Raw genomic sequence first — 19,782 nt, 5'->3', positions numbered from 1 at the left:
CTGGCGTGGAATCCTGACGTCCACCTCAGGCCCATCCTGGCCAATCAGGAAAATGAAGTGTTTCTTATTTTTTATTTTTGGTCCATTTTTCTGGGGAATCCTCATAGATGTTTGGTTTTTTTTATTATTTTAAACATAAATAAAATGTATAAACATGGCATTGGCTTTATCTGTGACCTCCAGGGGAAGCAGTTAAGTAGGGAGGTAGGAAGGAATGGAGGTTGCTAGGTAGATTGGTGGGTGGGGAGGTAGGGAGATTAGTGGATGGATGGAAGGATGGGTGGGTGGGTGGATGAGTGGATGGATGGGTGGGTGTATGGATGGGTGGGTGGATGAATGGGTGAATGTGTGGGTGTATGGATGGGTGTATGAATGGATGGTTGGATGGATGGATGGGTGAGTGGGTGGATGGTTTTATTGGTGAATGGATCAGTGGATGGGTGGATGAATGGATGGGTGGAAGGGTGAATGGGTGGATCGGTGAGTGGGTGCAAGGGTGGGTTGATGGATAAGTGGATGTTTGGGTGGGTGGGTCAATGGGTGGTTGAGTGGGTGGGTGGATGGATGGATGGGTGAATGGGTGGATAGATGGTTTTGGGTGGATGGGTGGATGTGTCGATTGTTGGATGGGGTGGATGGGTGGATGGATGGGTGGGTGGGTGGGTGAATGAGTCGATGGGTGGATGGGTGCCTGCATGGATGAATGGACAGATGGTATGATTAGTATAAGGATGTATGGATGAGTGGGTGGATAAGTGGATGAGATGGATGGTTCATTGATAGGATGGATGGATGGATTTGTGGATGGATGGATGCATGCATGCATGGAAGGGTCATTGGATGGATGGTTTGGTAGGTGAACAGATGGATGGCTAGATAAATGGACGGTTAGATGTATCGATGGATTGGTGGATGGATATATGAATGAAAGGGAGGATGGATGGATGGATGGATTGGTGGATGGACAGATGGATGAATGGATGAATGGATTTGAGGATGGGTGGATGGGAGGATGAATGGATAAATACATCCGAAGTAGGTAAGTAGATAGTTTTGGTGGTAGAATGGAATGTAGGTAGATAGATAGGGAGGTGGGTTTGTTGGATGGCCTGCGGTTCAGTAGGTGGGTGTGTGTGGGTGTGGGTAGCTGGATGGATGATTGGAAGGGTGGATGAATGGTGGGACAGATAAAAGGATGGTTGGATGGTTCCATGGGTGAATGGTTGGATGGATGGGTGGGTAGATGGATGGTCAGATGGATGGACAGAGGGATGGATGGATGGAATCATGGATGTATGTATGTATTGGTGGAGTGATGGTTGAGTGGATGGATCGAGATAGATAATTAGTTAGATAGATAGAGACGTAGATATTTATATATATATATATATATATATATATATATATAGAGAGAGAGAGAGAGAGAGAGAGAGAGAGAGAGATACCTAGGTAGATAAATGGTTATTCAGATAGGAATATAGATAGATAGATAGATAGATAGATAGATAGATAGATGATAGATACAAAGATAGATTATTAGAGAGATAGATAGATAGGTAGTTACATCAATAGATAGATACATACATATATACATACATACGTACATACATACATACATAAATACATTGAGAGTTAGATACATAATTAGATAGAAACTTAGATAGATAGGTCGAAAGATAGATAGGTAGATAGTTACATAGATAAACAATTACATACCAGGATAGTTAAATAGATAGGTAGATATTTACATAAATAGAAAGATATTTACATTGATAGAGAGATAATTGGATAGAGAGTTAGACAGTTAATTAGCAATATATCTAGATAGATAGCAAGATACATATTTACATAGATAGATACTTAATTAGGTAAATAGTTTCATAGAAGGATAGGTAGATACTTAGAAAGCTAGATAGATAGTTATTCATATAGGTGGGAGGATAGATAAATAGTTATATAGACAGATTGTAGATAGATAGACAATTAGTTAGATTGATAGTTACATAGATAGATAGATAGATAGATAGATAGAAAGATAGATAGACAGATAGATAGACAGCTATAGATACATAAACACAGAGAAGCATTGAGAGTTATTTAGACAGGAATTTAGATAGATAGGTAGGTAGATAGGTGGATAGTTATATAGATATATCATTACATACAAACATAGTTACATAGATAGGTAGATAGAGAAATAGATAGATTATTAGTTACATAAGCCAGGGTCTTGAATTCTGGGCCTTGGCCTTGAACTCAGGTCTGGTCCTCAAATTCAGGGCTAGGACTTGAATTCAGGTCTGATCCTTGAACTTGGATCTTTGGCCTTTAACTCTGGGCCTTGGCCTTGAAGTTGTGGCCTGGGCCTGGAACTCCAGGCCAGGACATTGGATTCCAGATCTGGGCCTTGAACTCATGTCTGGGCCTTAAATTGGGGTCAGGGACCTTGAACCTGGGGCCTGAGCATTGAACTCCAGGCCTGGGCCTTAAATTAAGGTCCTGTGACTTGAACTCCAGATCTGGGCCTTTAATTCGGGTTTGGGCCTTGAACGTGGGGCTTAGGCATTGAACTCAGGTCTGGGCCTTGAACTTGGATCCTGGGCCTTGATCTTGGAGCCTGGGTCTTGAACTCAGGGCCTGGGCCTTGAACTCAGGCCTTCAACTCTGGGCCTGGGCCTTGAACTGAGGTCTGGGCTTGAACTCAAGTCTGTGCCATGACTTTGTGGCCTGGGCCTTGAACTCAGGTCTGGGCCATAAACGCAGGGCCTGGGCCTTGAACTGGGGGTCTGGGCCTGGAACCTGGATCCTGGGCCTTGAATAAGCGGCCTGGGCCTTGAACTCAGTGTCTTTGGGCCTTGAACCCATGGCCCGGGCCTTGAACTAAGGTCTTGGCCTTGAACTGGGGGCCTAGGTCTTAAACTCAGGCCTTGAACCTATGGCCTTGGCCTTCAACTCAGGTCTGGGCATTGAACACAGAGCTGGGCCCTGAACTCAGGGCCTGGGCCTTGAAATTGGGACTGAGCCTTCTACTCCAGGCCTGGGCCTTGAACTCAGATGTGGTCCTTGAACTCAGGGTCTCAGTCTTGAACTTGAAGCCTGGGCCTAGAACTCAGGGCCTGGGCCTTGAAATCAGCCTTGAACTCCTAACCTTGGCCTTGAACTCTGGTGTGGGCCTTGAACTCAGGTTAGAGCCTTGAAGTCAGGTCTGACTCTTGAAATTGGCACCTGGGCCTTGATCTTGAGACCTTGGCCTTGAACTCAGGGCTTGGGCTTGGAAATCCAGGCCTGGTCATTGAACTCAGGGCCTGGGACTTGATCTCAGGTCGGGGCCTTGAACTTGGCCCAGAGCTTTGAACTTCACATCCGGGCCTTGAACTCAGGGTCTGGGCCTTGAACAGGTCATGGCTTTGAACTCGGGGCCTGGGCCTTGAACTCAGGGCCTGGGCCTTGAACTCAAATGTGGGCCTTGAACTCAGGGCCTGGGCCTTGAACACAGTGTCCGTGGATCTTGACCTCATGGCCTGGGACTTGAACTAAGGTCTTGGCCTTGAACTAGTGGCCTAGGCCTTGAAATCAGGACTTGAACTTACTGCTTGGCCTTGAACTCAGGTCTGGCCTTGAAATGTGGCTTGAGTCTTCTACTTGAGGCCTGGGCCTTGAACTCAGGTGTGGGCCTTGAAGTAAGGTCTGACCTTTGAACTTGGGTCCTGGGCCATGAACTCAGGGCCTTCGGCTTGAACTTGCGGACTGGGCCTGGAATTCCAGACCTAGTACTTGAACTCGGGGCTTAGGCCTTGAACTATGGTCTGGGCCTTGAACTAGGGTCCTGGTCTTTGAACTTGTAGCCTGGGCCTTAAACTCAGGGCTTGGATCTTGAACTCAGGCCTTGAACTCGCGGCCTTTACCTTGATCTCAGGTCTGGTCCTAGAACTCAGGGCTGGGCCTTGATGTCAGGTATGACCCTTGAATTAGTCTCCTGGGACTCGAACTACCGGCCTGGTCCTTGAAGTCGTTTCTGGGCCTGGAACTCAGGGCTGGGGCCTTGAGCTCAGTGTCCTTGAGCCTTGTCTCATGGCCTGGGCATTAAACTAAGTTCTTAGCCTTGATATGGTGGCCGAGGCATGGAACCCAGGCCTCTAAACAACAGCCTTGGCCTTGAAGTCAGGTCAGGCCTTGGAAACAAGGCTCAGCGTTGAACACAGGGCCTGGGCCTTGAACACAGGCCTTGAACTTGGGGCCTTGGCCTTGAACCTTGGTCTGGGCCTTGAACACAGGGTCGGGCCTTGAAGTCAGGTCGACCCTTGAACAAGGGTCCTGGGCCTTGAACTCAAGGCCTTGGCCTTGAATTCAGAGCCTGGGCCTGGAAATCTGGGCCTGGTACTTGTACTCCGGTTTTGGGTCTTGAACTTGGGTCTGGGCCTTGAACTCCCAGATCTGGACCTTGAACTCGGGTTTGGGCATTGACCTCATGGCCTGGGACTTGAAGTAAGGTCTTGGCCTTGAATTGGTGGCCTAGGCCTTGAACTCAGGCCTTGAACCTACTGCCTTGGCCTTGAACTCAGGTCTGGCCTTGAAATTTGGCTTGAGTCTTCTACTTAAAACCTGGGCCTTGAACTCAGGTTTGGGCCTTCAAGTGATTGTCTCACCCTTGAATGAAGTCTGGGACTAGAACTCAGCGACTGGGCCTTGAACTCAGGCTTTGAACCTGTAGCCGTGGCCTTGAACTCAGGTCTGGGCCTTGAACTCAGGTCTGACCCTTGAACTTGGGTCCTGGGTCTTGAAATCGGGGCCTTCAGCTTGAACGTAGGAACTCGGCATGGGACTCCAGACCTGGTACTTGAACTCGGGGCATGGTCCTTGAACTTGGGTCTGTACCTTGAACTCAGGGTCTGGGCCTTGAACACCAGATCTGTGCCTTGAACACAGGGCTGGGCCTTGAAGTCAGGTCTGACCTTTGAACTTGGGTCCTGGGCCTTGAACTCAGGGCCTTCATCTTGAACTTGGGGACTGGGCCTGGAATTGCAGACCTGGTACTTGAACTCGGGGCTTGGGCCTTGAACTATGGTCTGGGCCTTGAACTAGGGTCCTGGGCTTTGAACTTGGAGCCTGGGCCTTAAACTCAGGGCTTGGATCTTGAACTGAGGCCTTGAACTCGCGGCCTTTACCTTGATCTCAGGTCTGGTCCTAGAACTCAGTGCTGGGCCTTGATGTCAGGTATGACCCTTGAATTAGTGTCCTGGGACTCGAACTACCGGCCTGGTCCTTGAAGTCGTTTCTGGGCCTGGAACTCAGGGCTGGGGCCTTGAGCTCAGTGTCGTTGAGCCTTGTACTCATGTCCTGGGCATTGAACTAAGATCTTAGCCTTGAAATGTTGGCCGAGGCATGGAACCCAGACCTCTAAACAACAGCCTTGACCTTGAAGTCAGGCCAGGCCTTGGAAACAGGGCTGGGCCTTGAACACATGGCCTGGGCCTTGAAATTGGGCCTGAGCCTCCTACTCCAGGCCTGGGACTTGAACTCAGGTGTGGGCCTTGAACTCATTGTCTTGGCCTTGAACTTGAAGCCTGGGCCTAGAACTCAGGACCTAGGCCTTGAACACAGGCCTTGAACTTGGGGACTTGGCCTTGAACCCAGGTCTAGGCCTTGAACTCAGGGTAGGGCCCTGAAGTCAGGTCTGACCCTTGAACAAGGGTCCTGGGCCTGGAACTCGAGGCCTTGGCCTTGAATTCAGAGCCTGGGCCTGGAAATCTGGGCCTGGTACTTGTACTCAGGGTTTGGGTCTTGAACTTGGGTCTGGGCCTTGAACTCCAGATCTGGGACTTGATCTGTGGTCTGGGCCTTAAACTTAGGGCCTGGACCTTCAACTTGGGGCCTGGGACTTGAACTCTATTCCTGGGCCTTAAACTAAGATCCTGGGCCTTGAACCCCAGATCTGGAGCTTGAACTCAGGGTTTGGTCCTTGAACTCAGTTCCCTTGGTCCTTGAACTCATGGGCTGGGCCTTCAACTAAGGTCTTTGCATTGAACTGGTGGCCAAGGCCTTGAACTCAGGCCTCGAACCCCCAGCCTTGGCCTTGCAGTCAGGTCTGGGGCTTGAACTCGGGGCCTGGGTCTTGAACTCAGATGTGGGCCTTGAACTCAAGTCTGGGCCTTGAACTCGGGGCCTGGGTCTTGAACTCAGATGTGGGCCTTGAACTCAAGTCTGGGCCTTGAACTCGGGGCCTGGGTCTTGAACTCAAGATCAGGGCCTTGAACTCAGATTGGGCCTTACACTGGGAGCCTTGTCCTTGAACTCAGGTCTGGCCTTGAACACAGGGCTGGGCCTTGAGCTCAGGTCTGGGCCTTGAAATTGGAGCTGAGCCTTCAACTCCAACCCTGGGCCTGGAACTCTGGTGTCGGCCTTGAACTCATTGTCTTGGCCTTGAAATTGAAGCCTGAGCCTAGAACTCATGGCCTGGGCCTTGTAATCAGGCATTGAACTCAAGGCCTTGGCCATGAACTCAGGTCTGAGACTTGAACTAGGATCCTGGGCCTTGAATTCGGGGCGTTGGCCTTGAACTCCGGGCCAGGGCCTGGAATTCTGGGTCTGGTACTTGAACTCAGGGCTTGGGCTTTGAACTTGGGTCCTGGGCCTTGAACTCAGGCCTTGAATTCACAGCCATTGCCTTGAACACAGGTCTGGGCCTCGAAATCAGGACTGGGCCTTGAAGTCAGGTTTGTCCCTTTAAATTGGGTCCTGGGCCTTGAACTCGGGGCCATGGCTTTGAACTACGGGAGTGGGCATGGAACTCGGGCCTGGTCCTTGAACTCAGGTTTGGACCTTGAACTCATGCCTGGGCCTTGGACTCAGGTCTCGGCCTTTATCTCAGGCCTTGAACTCATGGCCTAGGCCTTGATCTCAGGTCTGGGCCTTGAACTCAGGGCTGGGCCTTGAAGTCAGTTCTGACCCTTGAACTTTGGTCCTAGGGCTTTATCTCGGGTCCTGGGCCTTGAACTCAGTTCCGGGCCTTGAACTTAACGTCTGGGCCTTGAACTTGTTCCCTGGGCCTTGAACTCAGGTCTGGGCCTTGAACTTGGATCTTGTGTCTTGAACTTGAAGCCTTGGTCTAGAACTTGGGGCCTGGGACTTGAAATCAGGCCTTGAAGTCACGGCCTTGGCCTGGAATTCCAGGCCTGGTACTTAAACTCAGGGCTTGGGCCTTGAACTCAGGTATGGGCCTTGAACTCTGGACCTAGGCCTTGAACTCGGGCCCTGAGTCTTGAAATCAGGTTTGGGCCTTGAACTCAAGGCCTGGGACTTGAACTCGGGTTTGGGTCTGGAACTCAGGGCCTGGCCTTGAACCCCAGATCTAGGCCTTGAACTCAGCTGTGTAGCTTGAACTCAGGAGCTAAGCATGGAATTCCGGTCTGTGCCTTGAACTCAGGTCTGTGCCTGGAACTCAGGTCTGGGCCTTGAACTCAGAGTCTGGGAAACAAGATCTTTCGCGCCACCCTGTGGAAATGAGAGGAATTGACTGCTCTCTGTAGCTCTCTGCTGCCACCCAGTGGAGATTTGTGTGCCTGACATCCTGCCAGACATTGGAATTTGATAACAGAGATCTCTGCTGCCACCCAGTGGATAGGGGAGGAAGTGAACTGTTTTCAATGGCTCTCTGGCACCACCCAGTGGAATTCTGTGTGTATGACATCCTTCCAGTGTAATGATAATTGTGGGAACTGTGACAGCTTTCGATCTCCTCCATGTTGGCAAGTCTAAGTGTTGCTCAGAAAGTGTTCATGATGAAGGTGGGTGACCCGCCCCTACGCCTGAAGATGTTGGGTGTACTTTGGCTCCTGTCCACAAGGTGGCAGAAGAGAGTACATTTCCCAGAATGCCTAGCTTGTCCTAGTATGATATGTCCTTATTCTCCACTGAGTGGCAGCAGAGATCTACTGAAAGCAGCAAATTACCCTCTTGCACACAAGGTGGCAGCAGAGATCTCATTTCCCAGAATTCAAAATGTGTTGCAGGATGTTATGCCTCAAATATCTGGTGGGTGTGGCTAGAGATCTATACAAAGGAGCACAGTACCTTCCCTGTCCACAGGGTGGCAGTAGAGATCAATGTTCCCAGCATTGCTATCCCCAGGCAGGATATCATGAGCACAAAATTCCACTGGGTGGTGCCAGAAAGTTACTTTCAAAGGTACGTGATTCCTCCCTCGCCCACAGGATGGCAGTAGAGATCACTGTTCCCAAAATTCCATGCTGCAGCGAGGAAGTTAAGCACAGAAAATCCCACTGGGAGAGGCTGGGAATGTGGCCTAGTGGTACAGGGCTGCTCTCGCATGCATGAAGCCCTGGGTTTGATTCCCCAGCCCGACATACACAGAAAATGATTGAAGTGGTGCTGTGGCTCAAGTGGTAGGGTGCTAGCCTTGAGCCAAAAGAAGCCAGGGACAGCGCTCAGGCCCCGAATGCAAACCCCAGGGTGGCAAAAAGGAAGGAAATGCCAGCTTTGTCTCCTTCCTGTGCTCCTGGTGGTTTGAGCCTCTAGGGCAGCATGCCAAGGATGTCATCTTGGTTCTCCACGACACAGAGAATGAAGAACCATGATTCCCCTGACCTGAGAATCAAACCTGGGGCTGCGTGATGCGAGGTGAACGCTCTACCGCTAGGCTACGTCCGCAGTACATCAGAGTTTCCTGGGCTTAATTTCCTGCATGGAAGTTGGGATTCTGAGAGCAGAGATCTCTACTGCCACCCTGTGGCCTAGAGAGGAATTGACTGCTTTCTGTAGCTCTCTGCTGCCACCCACTGGATTTTGGTGCACATGACATCCTGCCAGCAGGTTGGGATAATGGGAATAGAGATCTCTACTGCCACCCAGTGGACAAGGGAGAAATTGCACTGATTTTGCTGACTCTCTGGCGCCACCGAGGGGAATTCTGTTTCCATGACACCCAGCCACTGGGATTATAATTCTGGGAACTGTGGCAGGTATGTATCTCGATTTTTGCAAGACTTAGAGTTGCTCAGAAAGCGTTCATGATGAAGACGGGTGGCTTGGCCCCCCTCCATGATGTGGGGAGTACTTTCTCTCCTGTGCAAAAGGTGGCAGCAGACAGCGCATTTTCCTGAATGCCTTGCTTTTCTTTGGACGCTCTGTCCTTATTCTCCACTGGGTGGCAGCAGAGATCTACTGAAAGCAGCACATTTCCCTCTTGCCTTCAGGGTGGCAGTAGAGACCTCATTTCCTAGAATTTCAAATATGATGCAGGATGTTAGGCATTAAATATCAACTGGGTGGGGCTAGAGGTCTATGCAAAGCAGCACAATTCCTCCCTTGACCACAGGGTGGCAGTAGAGATCTCTGTTCCCAGAATTCCAAGCTCCAGCAAAGAATTGAAGCACAGAAATCCCCACTGGTAGAGGCTGGGAATGTGGCCTAGTGGTTCAGTGCTGGCCTCTCATGCATGAAGCCCTGGGTTCGTGTCCCCAGCCCGGCAGACACAGAAGATGAACGAAGTTGCGCTGTGGCTCAAGTTCTAGAGTGCTAGCCTTGAACCAAAAGAAGCGTGGGACAGGACTCAGGCCCTGAGTTCAAACCTTAGGACTGGCAAACAGGAAAGAAAAGAAATGAAATGCCAATATTTCCCGCGTCCTATGCTTCTGGTGGTTTGAGACTATAGGGCGACATGCCCAAGCATGTGTTCTGTATTCTCCACCACACAGAAAATGAAAAACTGTGATTTTCCTGACCCGGGAATTGAACCCAGGCTGCATGCATGCAGCGCGAGCACTCTACCACTAAGCCACCTCCCCAGTGCTTTTCAGCAGGGTTTCCTGGGCTTAACTTCCTGCTTGGAGGCTGCTATTCTGGGAGCAGAGATCTCTACTGCCACCAGGTGGCCGAGAGGGGAATTGACTGCTTTCTATAGCTCTCTGCTGCCACCCAGTGGAATTTGGTGTGCATGACATCCTGTCAGAAGTTTGGAATAATGGAAACAGATATCATAGTAAGATAGTTACATAGATTGTTAGATAGATAGATAGATAGGTAGATAGGTAGATAGATGTTATTTAGACAGGAACATAGTTACATGGATAAATAAATATTTAGATCGATACATAATAAGATATGTAGATAGTTATATAAATAATTAGAGAGACAGATAGATACTTAGATACATAGATACATAGTTATATAAATAGATACATAGATATTTTGATAGATAGATAATTAGATAGATAGTCAGATAGGTAAATGGTTAGATAAATAGATACTTAGATAGTTTCATAGATAGTTATCAAGATACATAGATAGATAGATAGATAGTTAGATAGATAGATAGATAGATAGATAGATAGATAGATAGATAGATAGTTTGTCCCAGGATGCTATGTCGTTATTCTCCACTGGGTGGCAGCAGAGATCTACTGAAAGCATCATATTTCCCTCTTGTCCACAAGGTGGCAGTAGAGATCTCATTTCCCAGAATTCCAAATGCATTGCAGGATGTTTTCTCTTAAAAACTCACTGGGTGGGGCTAGAGATCTATGCAAAGGGGCACAATTCCTCTCTTGACCACAGGGTGGCAGTAGAGATCTCTGTTCCCAGAATTCCAAGCTCCAGCCAGGGAGTTAAGCACAGAAAAATCTCATTGGGAGAAGGTGGGAATGTGGCCCAGTGGTACAGTGCTGGCCTCACATGCATAAAGACTTGCCTTCAATTCCCCAACGCGACATACACAGAAAATGAAGGGAGTGGTGCTGTGGCTCAAGTGGCCTTGAGCCAAAAGAAGTCTGGGACAGAGCTCAGACCCTGAGTTCAAGCCCCAGTACTGGCAAACAGAGAAAAAATAAAAGCAATGCCAGCATTAACCCCTTCCTATGCTCCTGGTGGTTTGAGCTTCTAGGGCAGCATGCCAGGGCTACCAAGTTAGTTCTCCACGAGACAGAGAATGAAGAACCATGATTCACCTGACCCGGGCATTGAACCCAGTGCTGCGTGCATGAAAGGCGAGCACTCTACCGCTAGGCCACGTCTGCAGTGCTTTTCAGCACAGTTTCCTGGGATTAATTTCCTTCATGGAAGTTGGGATTCTGCGAGCAGAGATCTCTACTGCCACCCTGTGGCCTAGCGAGGAATTGACTGCTTTCTGTTGCTCAGTCCTGGGCCACGTGTGGCTAAGATGGCGCCTAAGGAAGAACACAGAGGTTTTTTCTGTGGGCTGTGACGCCTTGGCACTTCTGCCTTTACACCCCTCCCCTTCCTGCCGATCTTTGATCTGATTGGCTCTTGTGCCCTATGTAGCTGTATATACTTCCTCAATAAACGAGATCTCATGCTGACTTGACTCCCAGATGCGTCTGTTTGTCCTCTGGTGAGGGAGGCCTGGGTGCAGCAGTCTGTCGACCCTTTCCTTTCTTAGCTCATCCGGTCGGGGCGTGCCTTTCCCATCTCTCCTGCAGGTAGGGGGAGCGCGGGGAGCTAAAAACCCTGACAACTCCCTCCTTCTTTCTCTCCCTCCTTCCTTCCCTCCCTCTTTCCCTTCATTCTTCCGTCTTACTTTCCCTGCTCCTTTCTTTTCTCCATCCTTCCTTCCTTCTGTAAATCCTTCCTCTACTTCCATCCCTCTACCTCTGCTCCTTCTTTTCTTCTTCCCTCCCTTGCTCCCTCCTTCCCTAATTCCTTCCTTCCCTGCTCTCTTCCTTCCTTCCATCCTTCCCACCTCCCTCCTTCCATCCCTTCTTCCTTGCATCCCTCCTGCCTTTGCTCCTTTCTTACCTTCCTCCTTCCTTCCTTCCTTCCCACTTTTCTTCCATCCATTCTTCCTTCCCACTGACCTTCTCTCCTTCTAATCCCTACTTCCCTCCATCCTTTTTTCTCTTCCTCCCTCCCTCATCCCTTTCTCCTCACTATCTCCCTCCTTCCTTCCTATCCTTCCATTCTTCCTTCCTTTCCTTTCCCCTTCCCTCCTTCCTTTCTTCATTCCCTCCCTCCTTCCTTCATTCCCCCCTAAATCTATCCTTCCCTGCTGTCTTCCTTCCTTCATTCCATCACTCCCTACATCCCTACTTCCCTTCTTGCCTTCCTTCTTCCTTCCATTCTTCCTACCTTCCCTCCTGTCTTCCCTCATTTCTTCCCACCCTCCTTCTTTTCTTCCAACCTTGTTTCCCTCTTCCTCTGCTCCTTCGTTCCTTCCTTACCTACCTCCCTCCTTCCATCCTTCCTTCCTTCACCCCTTCTCTCCTTAGTCCCCTACTTCCTTCTCTTCCTTCCTTGCCTCAATCCCACCTTCCCTCCTTCCCTCCCTTTCTTCTTTCCCTCCCGTCTTCAGTCGTTCCGTCCTTCCTTCCATCCTTCCCCCTTCCCTCCTTCCCTCCTACCTTTCCTTCATTCACTTCCTCCTTCCTTCTCTCCTTCCTTCCTTCCTTTGCTTCCCTCTTTCCTTCCCTCATTCCTTCCCTCCTTCCTTCCATCCTTTCCTCCTTCCTACTCTTCTTTTGTTCCTTCCTTCCTTTGTTCCTTTTTTTCTTCCTTCCTTCCCTCCATCCCTCCCTTCTTCATTCCCTCCCAAAAAACTCTGGAAAACTTATTATTTTTTCAGGATGCATCCTGGATGTATCTATATCCTATATAATTGGTGGATGAATATACAGTAGATAAATATATATTATTCAAATATGTACGTGTGTTATGAATTATGTAAATATATGTAAATTAGTAAATATATTTCCTATGAATATATTATAAAATATGTATTTATATGTTTTTTACATTCAACAACTCACCCTCATGTGCCTCACCATCCTCCTCCGTCCTTTCGTGTGTCTCCACCATGGGGTGTCATCTATGAAACACAGGTGATGGGTGTGCCTGAGTTCTTACAGAAATGGAAGTCCCACCCCCATTTGATGTGCAGAGACCTGCATTGGACACAGTGTCCTGTGCAAAAGAATTGTTTTGGGGCTTCAGTGGAGTATGCAAGAATCTCACTGGACTCAGCAGGGTTTCCAAAGGCCTGTATTAGAATCAGTGGAGTGTGCAGGGCCGCTAGCATTATTAGAGGGGTGCATGTAAGGCCCACCTTGACTTCATTAGGGTCTGCAAAGGGATTGCTTGTGGTGTCAGTGGGCTATGCAAGATCTGTAGGGTCCTCAGCTGGTTGTGCAAAGCCTTATATTGCTCTCTGGAGTGTGAAAGGCCTGTGGGGTATGCAACGATCTGTGTTTACCCTCTATGAAACATTCAAGGAGCACATTTCTTTTAGTGGGGTGTGCAAAGACTTGTGTTGCTATGACTGGAGTTTGTAAGGTCTGCATTGAATTCACTGCAGTATGCAAGGCCTGCTTTGGTCTCAGTGGGATGTGGAAAAGGACTGTGCCTGATATCAGTGGACTAGGCAAAGCAGGTGGCGGCCTCAGTTGGGTGAGCAAATGCCAGGAGTGCCCTAAGTGGGTATGTGCAAAGGAGTGCGTTCACCTCAGTGTGGTGTGAAAGCAAGTGTATTTGCCTCAGTCCAGTCTGTAGAGACTTCGTTGGGTTCAGTGGAACACACAGGCCTGCATCATTCTCAGTGGGGTGTGCGAATGCCCACATTGTCCTCAGTGGTGTGTGCAAATGTCCGGATTTTTTGCATCAGCCTCATTATGTTGTGTGCAAAGCATTGCATTTGGCTTCAGTGGACTATGCCAGGCCTGTATTTGACTCAGTGAGGTGTGCCAAGGAATGTATTGGTGTCAGTGGAATTCGCAGGGCTGCTACTGGCCTCAGAGGTTGTGTGCAATGCGTGTATCAGCCTCAGTGGGGTGGCAGGAGGCCTGTATTGGACTCAAGGGTGTGCGCAAAGAGTTTTATTGCCTTCAGTGGGGTGTGCAAAGGCTTCTGTTGCTCTCACTGGAGTGTGTAAGGCCTGTATTTGTGTCACTGGAGCATGCAAACCCTGGCATGGCCTCAGTGGGGCTCCCAAGGCCTGGGTTGGTCTCAGTGGGCTGTGCAATTTCCTGTGTTGGCTTCAGTGGGCCATCTTGTTACTCGTGCTTCCACCTCTCTCTCTCTCTCACACACACACACACACACACACACACACACACTCTACACATCAGCATTGGGCACAGCTGGGATGATGGGTAGGAAAGCTGTTCTCCTACCTGGGTGACTTTGGTGTAAAAAAAGAGGTTCAGGGATTCAAACCCCTGATTGAATCCAATGCAGTGCTCAAAGATCCATGGGTTTCCATTCTCAACCATCGGGCCAGGGTCTCTGGACAGCAGGAGCTGTGGGCTTGAGTCCTCTAAGCACTGAGGACAAGAAGACAGTCCTAGAACTCGAGGACATTCTTTCCTTCCACCCTTTCCCATCTCCATCCTTCCCTCCTTTCATACCCCCTTCCTTAAGTCTTTCCCTACTTACTTCCTTCCCTTTTTCCTTTACTCTTCCTTCCCCTTTCTCTCCTTCCTTCCTTCCTTCCTTCATTCAATCCTTCCCTCCTTCCTTTGCCCTTCCCTCCTTCCTTGCTTCCTTCCTCACATCCTTCTCTCCTTTCTTCTATCCTTCTCTCTGTTGTTCCTTCCCTCTTTCCTTCCTTCCCACCTTCCCTCCTTACTCCTACAGGACAGGAGAGCGCAGGAGGCTAAAACCCCCCGACATTTTTGGCACCCAACGAAGCACGACGTGGTGAAACTTTCGGTCAGCCAGGCCAGTTGGACTTCGTGGTGAGGGCACCCGAATAGATGGGGAAGGCACAAACTCAGCATGACGACCAAGTGCTCAAAGCACTGAGCTTCATGCTACAAAACATAGGTTTGAAGATCTCAGACTCCCAGGCCAAGAGGGTCTGGGAGGTTTGTAAGCATGCTACGACCTGGGTGGTGTCTGCTGACTTTTTCAGACTGGCTGTTTGGGAGGGGAGCAGCCCTCCTGATGCCCAGGAGAAGAGGGGCTCCATGCCCCAATTCTTTGGGCCCACAGACGTGTCTGGGCCAGGTCCCCTGGGTTAAAGCTGTGGTCACGAAGAGCGACCAGCACCGCCGCCGCCATCGCAGCCGCTCTCGGCCCTGCTCGGCCTGCCGCCACTGCATCATGCCATGCCGGGGGCCTCCCACCATCTTTTGTGGCCCTGGGGAAAGTAAAGACCCTGATTCTGAGGCCTGGGAAGCATTTGCTGAAAAATGTCTTGGATGGGGGCGAGACAGACCGCTGGGTGCCTGGGAGGAAAAAGAGATTATTTACTTAACATCTGTTGTTGGCTAATCCACTTTAAAAGAGACAAGAAAAAAAGGCTTTGGTTCTTGTTGGTGTTTGCTAAGTTGGAGATTCTGTTACATTCTGATTGTTGTTGGCTAAATCTGAATCTGTGAAAAATTTTGTTCCCTGGGAAAAGGTTTTTTTTTTTTTTCTAACTGACCACGGGGTTCTAAAATATGGGCAAAGTAATATCATTTTGCCACTGGAATTCCAGAAGACTTGCATGGCCAATTGAAAAAAAAGAAAATTTTTTCTAAGCGCGCCCAAAGCTTGTGCACAACTGTCTGTCTGTTTGTGTGTGGGTAAAACATGTAAAAACTAGCATCATGGTTTAAAACTCACTTGCCTTTTTAACTATTTTAACTTGCTTAAGTCTCATGTTAAATGGATCCTTGCAGCCTGTAGGTGGAGTCACAGTCACCAAAGTACAAGCCAAAAAAAAACAAAACCCATATTTTATTATGTTTGGGTGCAAGCAATTGTGTCTAACAAAAACTCCAAAAGGTTCAAATGTGCAGCATGTGGTATACAATGATGTAAAATCAGTGTGATATTCTTTATGTCCATCTATGCTAAATGTCAAGTGTACATTTGAGCCTGACAATTCTTTGGTATAGGCTAATATTTTGATGCTCCATTTTTCTCTCCTGTGCTCTCATAAACTCTTTAAGGTCAATGGACCAGAGTGCTAACCTAGATTTTCCTGACCCAGGATTAATATTTTGCTTTATAGGATGCAGATAGACATGTGTGCTAGCTGTGTGGACTGTGGTGGTTCATGAAGCTGCCTCCCCAGTCTGCTCCCAAACTGCCTGGTTTCACTGATTTCTTATTCTCTCTCTCTTCCATGGAAAACTGCTCAGGGAATCTAGGAGTCCTGTGAAGATTTTGACAGATCCAGAGTGCTCCTGCTCTGGCTCTGACCCACACCCTCCAAGATTAAAGTTGGGTTTATAACAGTCCTATCATAACAGTTACTCCAGATTAAATGCATCAGAGTTGTGTTTGGTGGCCACAAGGTTGCCTTGGGGTAGCATTGGTTTTCCCCTTCCATGTCTCAGAAACGGTTGTGGCTGCTACAGAGAGCAGACTTAGTTGGCCTTTGGTCTGTGTGGATTTTGTGACTAGGAAAATGGTTAAAGGCCCAAGCCTTTTAAAATCTGTTCAAAGTTGTAACCCTGCTTAAACCAGTAGGGCATCAGCCTACAAAAGCCAGAGTACTCAAAGTAAGCAATCAGGGAATACTGGGAGATGTCAAATAACCAGTCTGTGTAGAATTTTGCAGGCAAAACAGCAGGACGTGTGACAATATACCCAGTGGACTCTCAGATGCAACTACAGCCTCACCCAGATCCAACTCATATCTCCTGCCTGCCTCCATTACACATAAATAATGAAGCCTGCTGATCCAGGATGGAAGACACAGCCACTGCTGAAGCTGAGACTTTCACATTATCCTGATCCTTTGCTCTCTCGATTGTTAGTCATTTGTGTTCTCTTCCACCCTCCAGTAAGGTTAAATGATATGATTTGATGGCACTTGGATCTCATTCACTCTGCTGTTCTCTAAGTGTTATGGCAGAACTCTGGCAAGTATTTGTTGGTCAATTCTCAACAAGTTACAGGTAGGCTCTATTCCAATTGTTCTCCTTGTTGCTTTAATTGGAAATAAAAAGGGCTTTTATGGCTAAAACTCCTTGGATTGCAGTGTGAAGCCAGCCCGGGAAGAGAAAAAAAAAAGAAACTCCCTCTAAAACTCCATCTCCCAACTAACCAGCAAAGAGCCAGACTGGAAACTTGGCTCAAAAAACCAGCGAAATGCTGAAAGTGGCACCGTGACTCAAGTGGTAGAGCACTAGCCTCGAGCAGAAGTGCTCAGGGACAGTGCCCAATCCTTGAGTTCAAATCCCATGAATGCCAACTTGGACACGCTCTCCAAGCAATGAGCACCTAGACCTTCAGGACGAAGTCTATCCTGACAACAAGGAAATATGGAGAGAAGTAAGAGGAGATGAAGTCTCATCTTAAATGCAGTCAATTTAAACTTGCCCTTCCAAAATTAATCAGAGCCGGGAGGTCAAGAGGAATAGTTGCTTGCCCACCTGATGTCCATACCTGTACTCTTTCCATCTGGACAGAAACTTGCATTCTTGCCTTTGTTACTTGAAATATATATATATATATATATATATATATATATATATATATATATATATATGCCTCTGTCTGATTACTCCCAACCAGTTCAGTATCCCTAAACACTTCCTTCCTGCCCCCAGTCCACCAGTTATAACTCTTTCCTTGTATTGGATCACAATTGGGTTTATGATCCAAATGGAAATTTTCTGCCTTGTGCCCAGGGTGTGTTGCCCCTTCCATGTCGTTCATGTTAACTCATCCTGTGACCTTGTCAGCCTTTTGCCTGACCTTTTCAAAAGTCTATTTTAACAGGATAACATCCCTCACCCAGGATGCCACCTGGGAACTTGCAGTTCAAGGCCATCCTCTTACTACACTGCTGTGCCCAGAGCAGATCTGGACCCTGAAGGCCCCAGCCCCAGGATTCCTTGATGTGCCCAAGCTTCAGGAGGTGGCCAGAGGAGACCATGATACCCATTGGCACTGATAACCATTCTCATGGAAATGATGAGGACTTTTACCAACCGAACTTGATGGTACCAGGCCAAATGATGAATCAGGGACCCCTGACTATTCGCCCCTTTACAGCAGGAAGTAGTTCCAGAAGAAACAACCTCTTCCCATACTCCAGGCCTGGTACCCCTCCTCTGTTATTAATAAACAACAAATGGGGGAATGTTAGCATTTCCTTAGCCTCAGGTTCTCAGATCCTCCCTCTAGCCCCCAGATCCACCCCTACCTAATGAGCCACTCCTACTCACTACCTAACAACTTCCCCTTTACCCCCAGGGAGAAGCTGCCATCTGGATAAGATGCAGACGCCATGTAGCTACCTCTCCCGTGGGAATTATGGCCCCACTAATGAACCTCCTAATGAACCTTCTTCTCCTGCCTGTGATTATCTCCGCATGGTCCTCTGGGAGGGCCAAGACATATGCTTTCAGGGAACCCTGGGAACTCAGTGAGGTGAAGCTCACCTCAAACATGATTGGCAGGTAGTTATATGCACAGTTGGCCGGGCACAGCATTAAGACGAGGAGGAGAACCCCTATCCTCAACCCCTACACACCAACTTCCTGCCTCTGCAGGTTCTGCTCCTGCTTTCCTCTCCCGGAGCTGAGCGCGCACAGGCCAATGCCACGTCCAACCAATAATTAAAAAAAAAAAACCCTTGGGGCTTCGCCAGAAAATAATTAGAGCAGAAAAAATAAGAAATCCTTCCTTTTCCCGGTTGGCAACCTCGGGCCGGAGGCTGATGGCGTTAGAATCCGGAGGACGACGGAAATCCAGGCTGAGTGAGGTGCTCAGGGCCTAGTTTCACTGATTATTTTTATTTCCTTATTCCACTAAATATATTTCATTTTATTTATTTTTCCACTTGGTTCCCTAATTGGGTAATAAAGCGTAAAGGGCACAGCCGCAAGGCCTTCCAGTTTTCCAGCTGAAGTGACAAGACAGGAACCTCTGGAATTCAACTTGGAGAATTCAGACCTTCATTTCCCTAAATCATGTCATTGATTTTTCTCCAAAAATATCCCTTTTTTTTGTGGGGCCGGTTGGAAGATAACCTTGTTGCATAGCTAAGTTGTGCAGTATAGTGATGGAAAATCATGATGGTCACTTCCTCGGGGAGTTTAAATGTGGCTTGCATTCCAGTATGTTCTTCTGTGATGCAGGATATCAATAGATTTAATATCTCAAAATAGGAGGAACTACATCAAATTCTATCTAACTATTTATCTATGCTCTATTTAACTATCGCTCCACCACCCCCATCCTCCCATCAACCAACACACACATACATCCACCCATCCAACACCCACCTATCCACCCACCCACCGATTAAACCAGGCAGCCACCCAGGCACTGACCCACCTCTCCAAGAACATATCAATCCATCAACCACCCACCCATACACATGCCTACACATATGAACATCCACCCAACCATCCACCCACCCAATCTCACAACCAACTATCCATCCATCCATCCACCCACCCACCCATCCATCCAACCATTCAGCCACCCACCCATTCATCCACGCACCAATCTATCCACCCATCCATCCAACCATCCACCCACCCACCCATTCTTCCATCAGACTGTCTCTCCATTTGCCAGTATGTCTCTCTCTATATCTATCTGTCTGAGAATTGATCTATCTATCCATCAATCTGTCCATTTATTTATCCATCCACCATCCCATATACCCACCCACCTAACCACCGAAATTTCCATCCATCCACCCACCCACCCATCCAGCAAATCATCTACCCATCCACCAGCCCAGACACCCGCCTGTCCGTCCTTCCGTCCTCCATCCGTCCATCTGTCCAACTGTCTGTGTGTCTATGTATCCATCTATCCCTATATCTCTCTACACTTAAATCTGTCCATCCTTCCACACACTCA

Source organism: Perognathus longimembris, unplaced genomic scaffold (genome assembly GCF_023159225.1).
Source record: "Perognathus longimembris pacificus isolate PPM17 unplaced genomic scaffold, ASM2315922v1 HiC_scaffold_45, whole genome shotgun sequence".
Classification (NCBI taxonomy): Eukaryota; Metazoa; Chordata; class Mammalia; order Rodentia; family Heteromyidae; genus Perognathus; species Perognathus longimembris.
The sequence above is the reverse complement of the archived record's forward strand: the minus strand, read 5'-3'. Positions refer to the sequence as shown.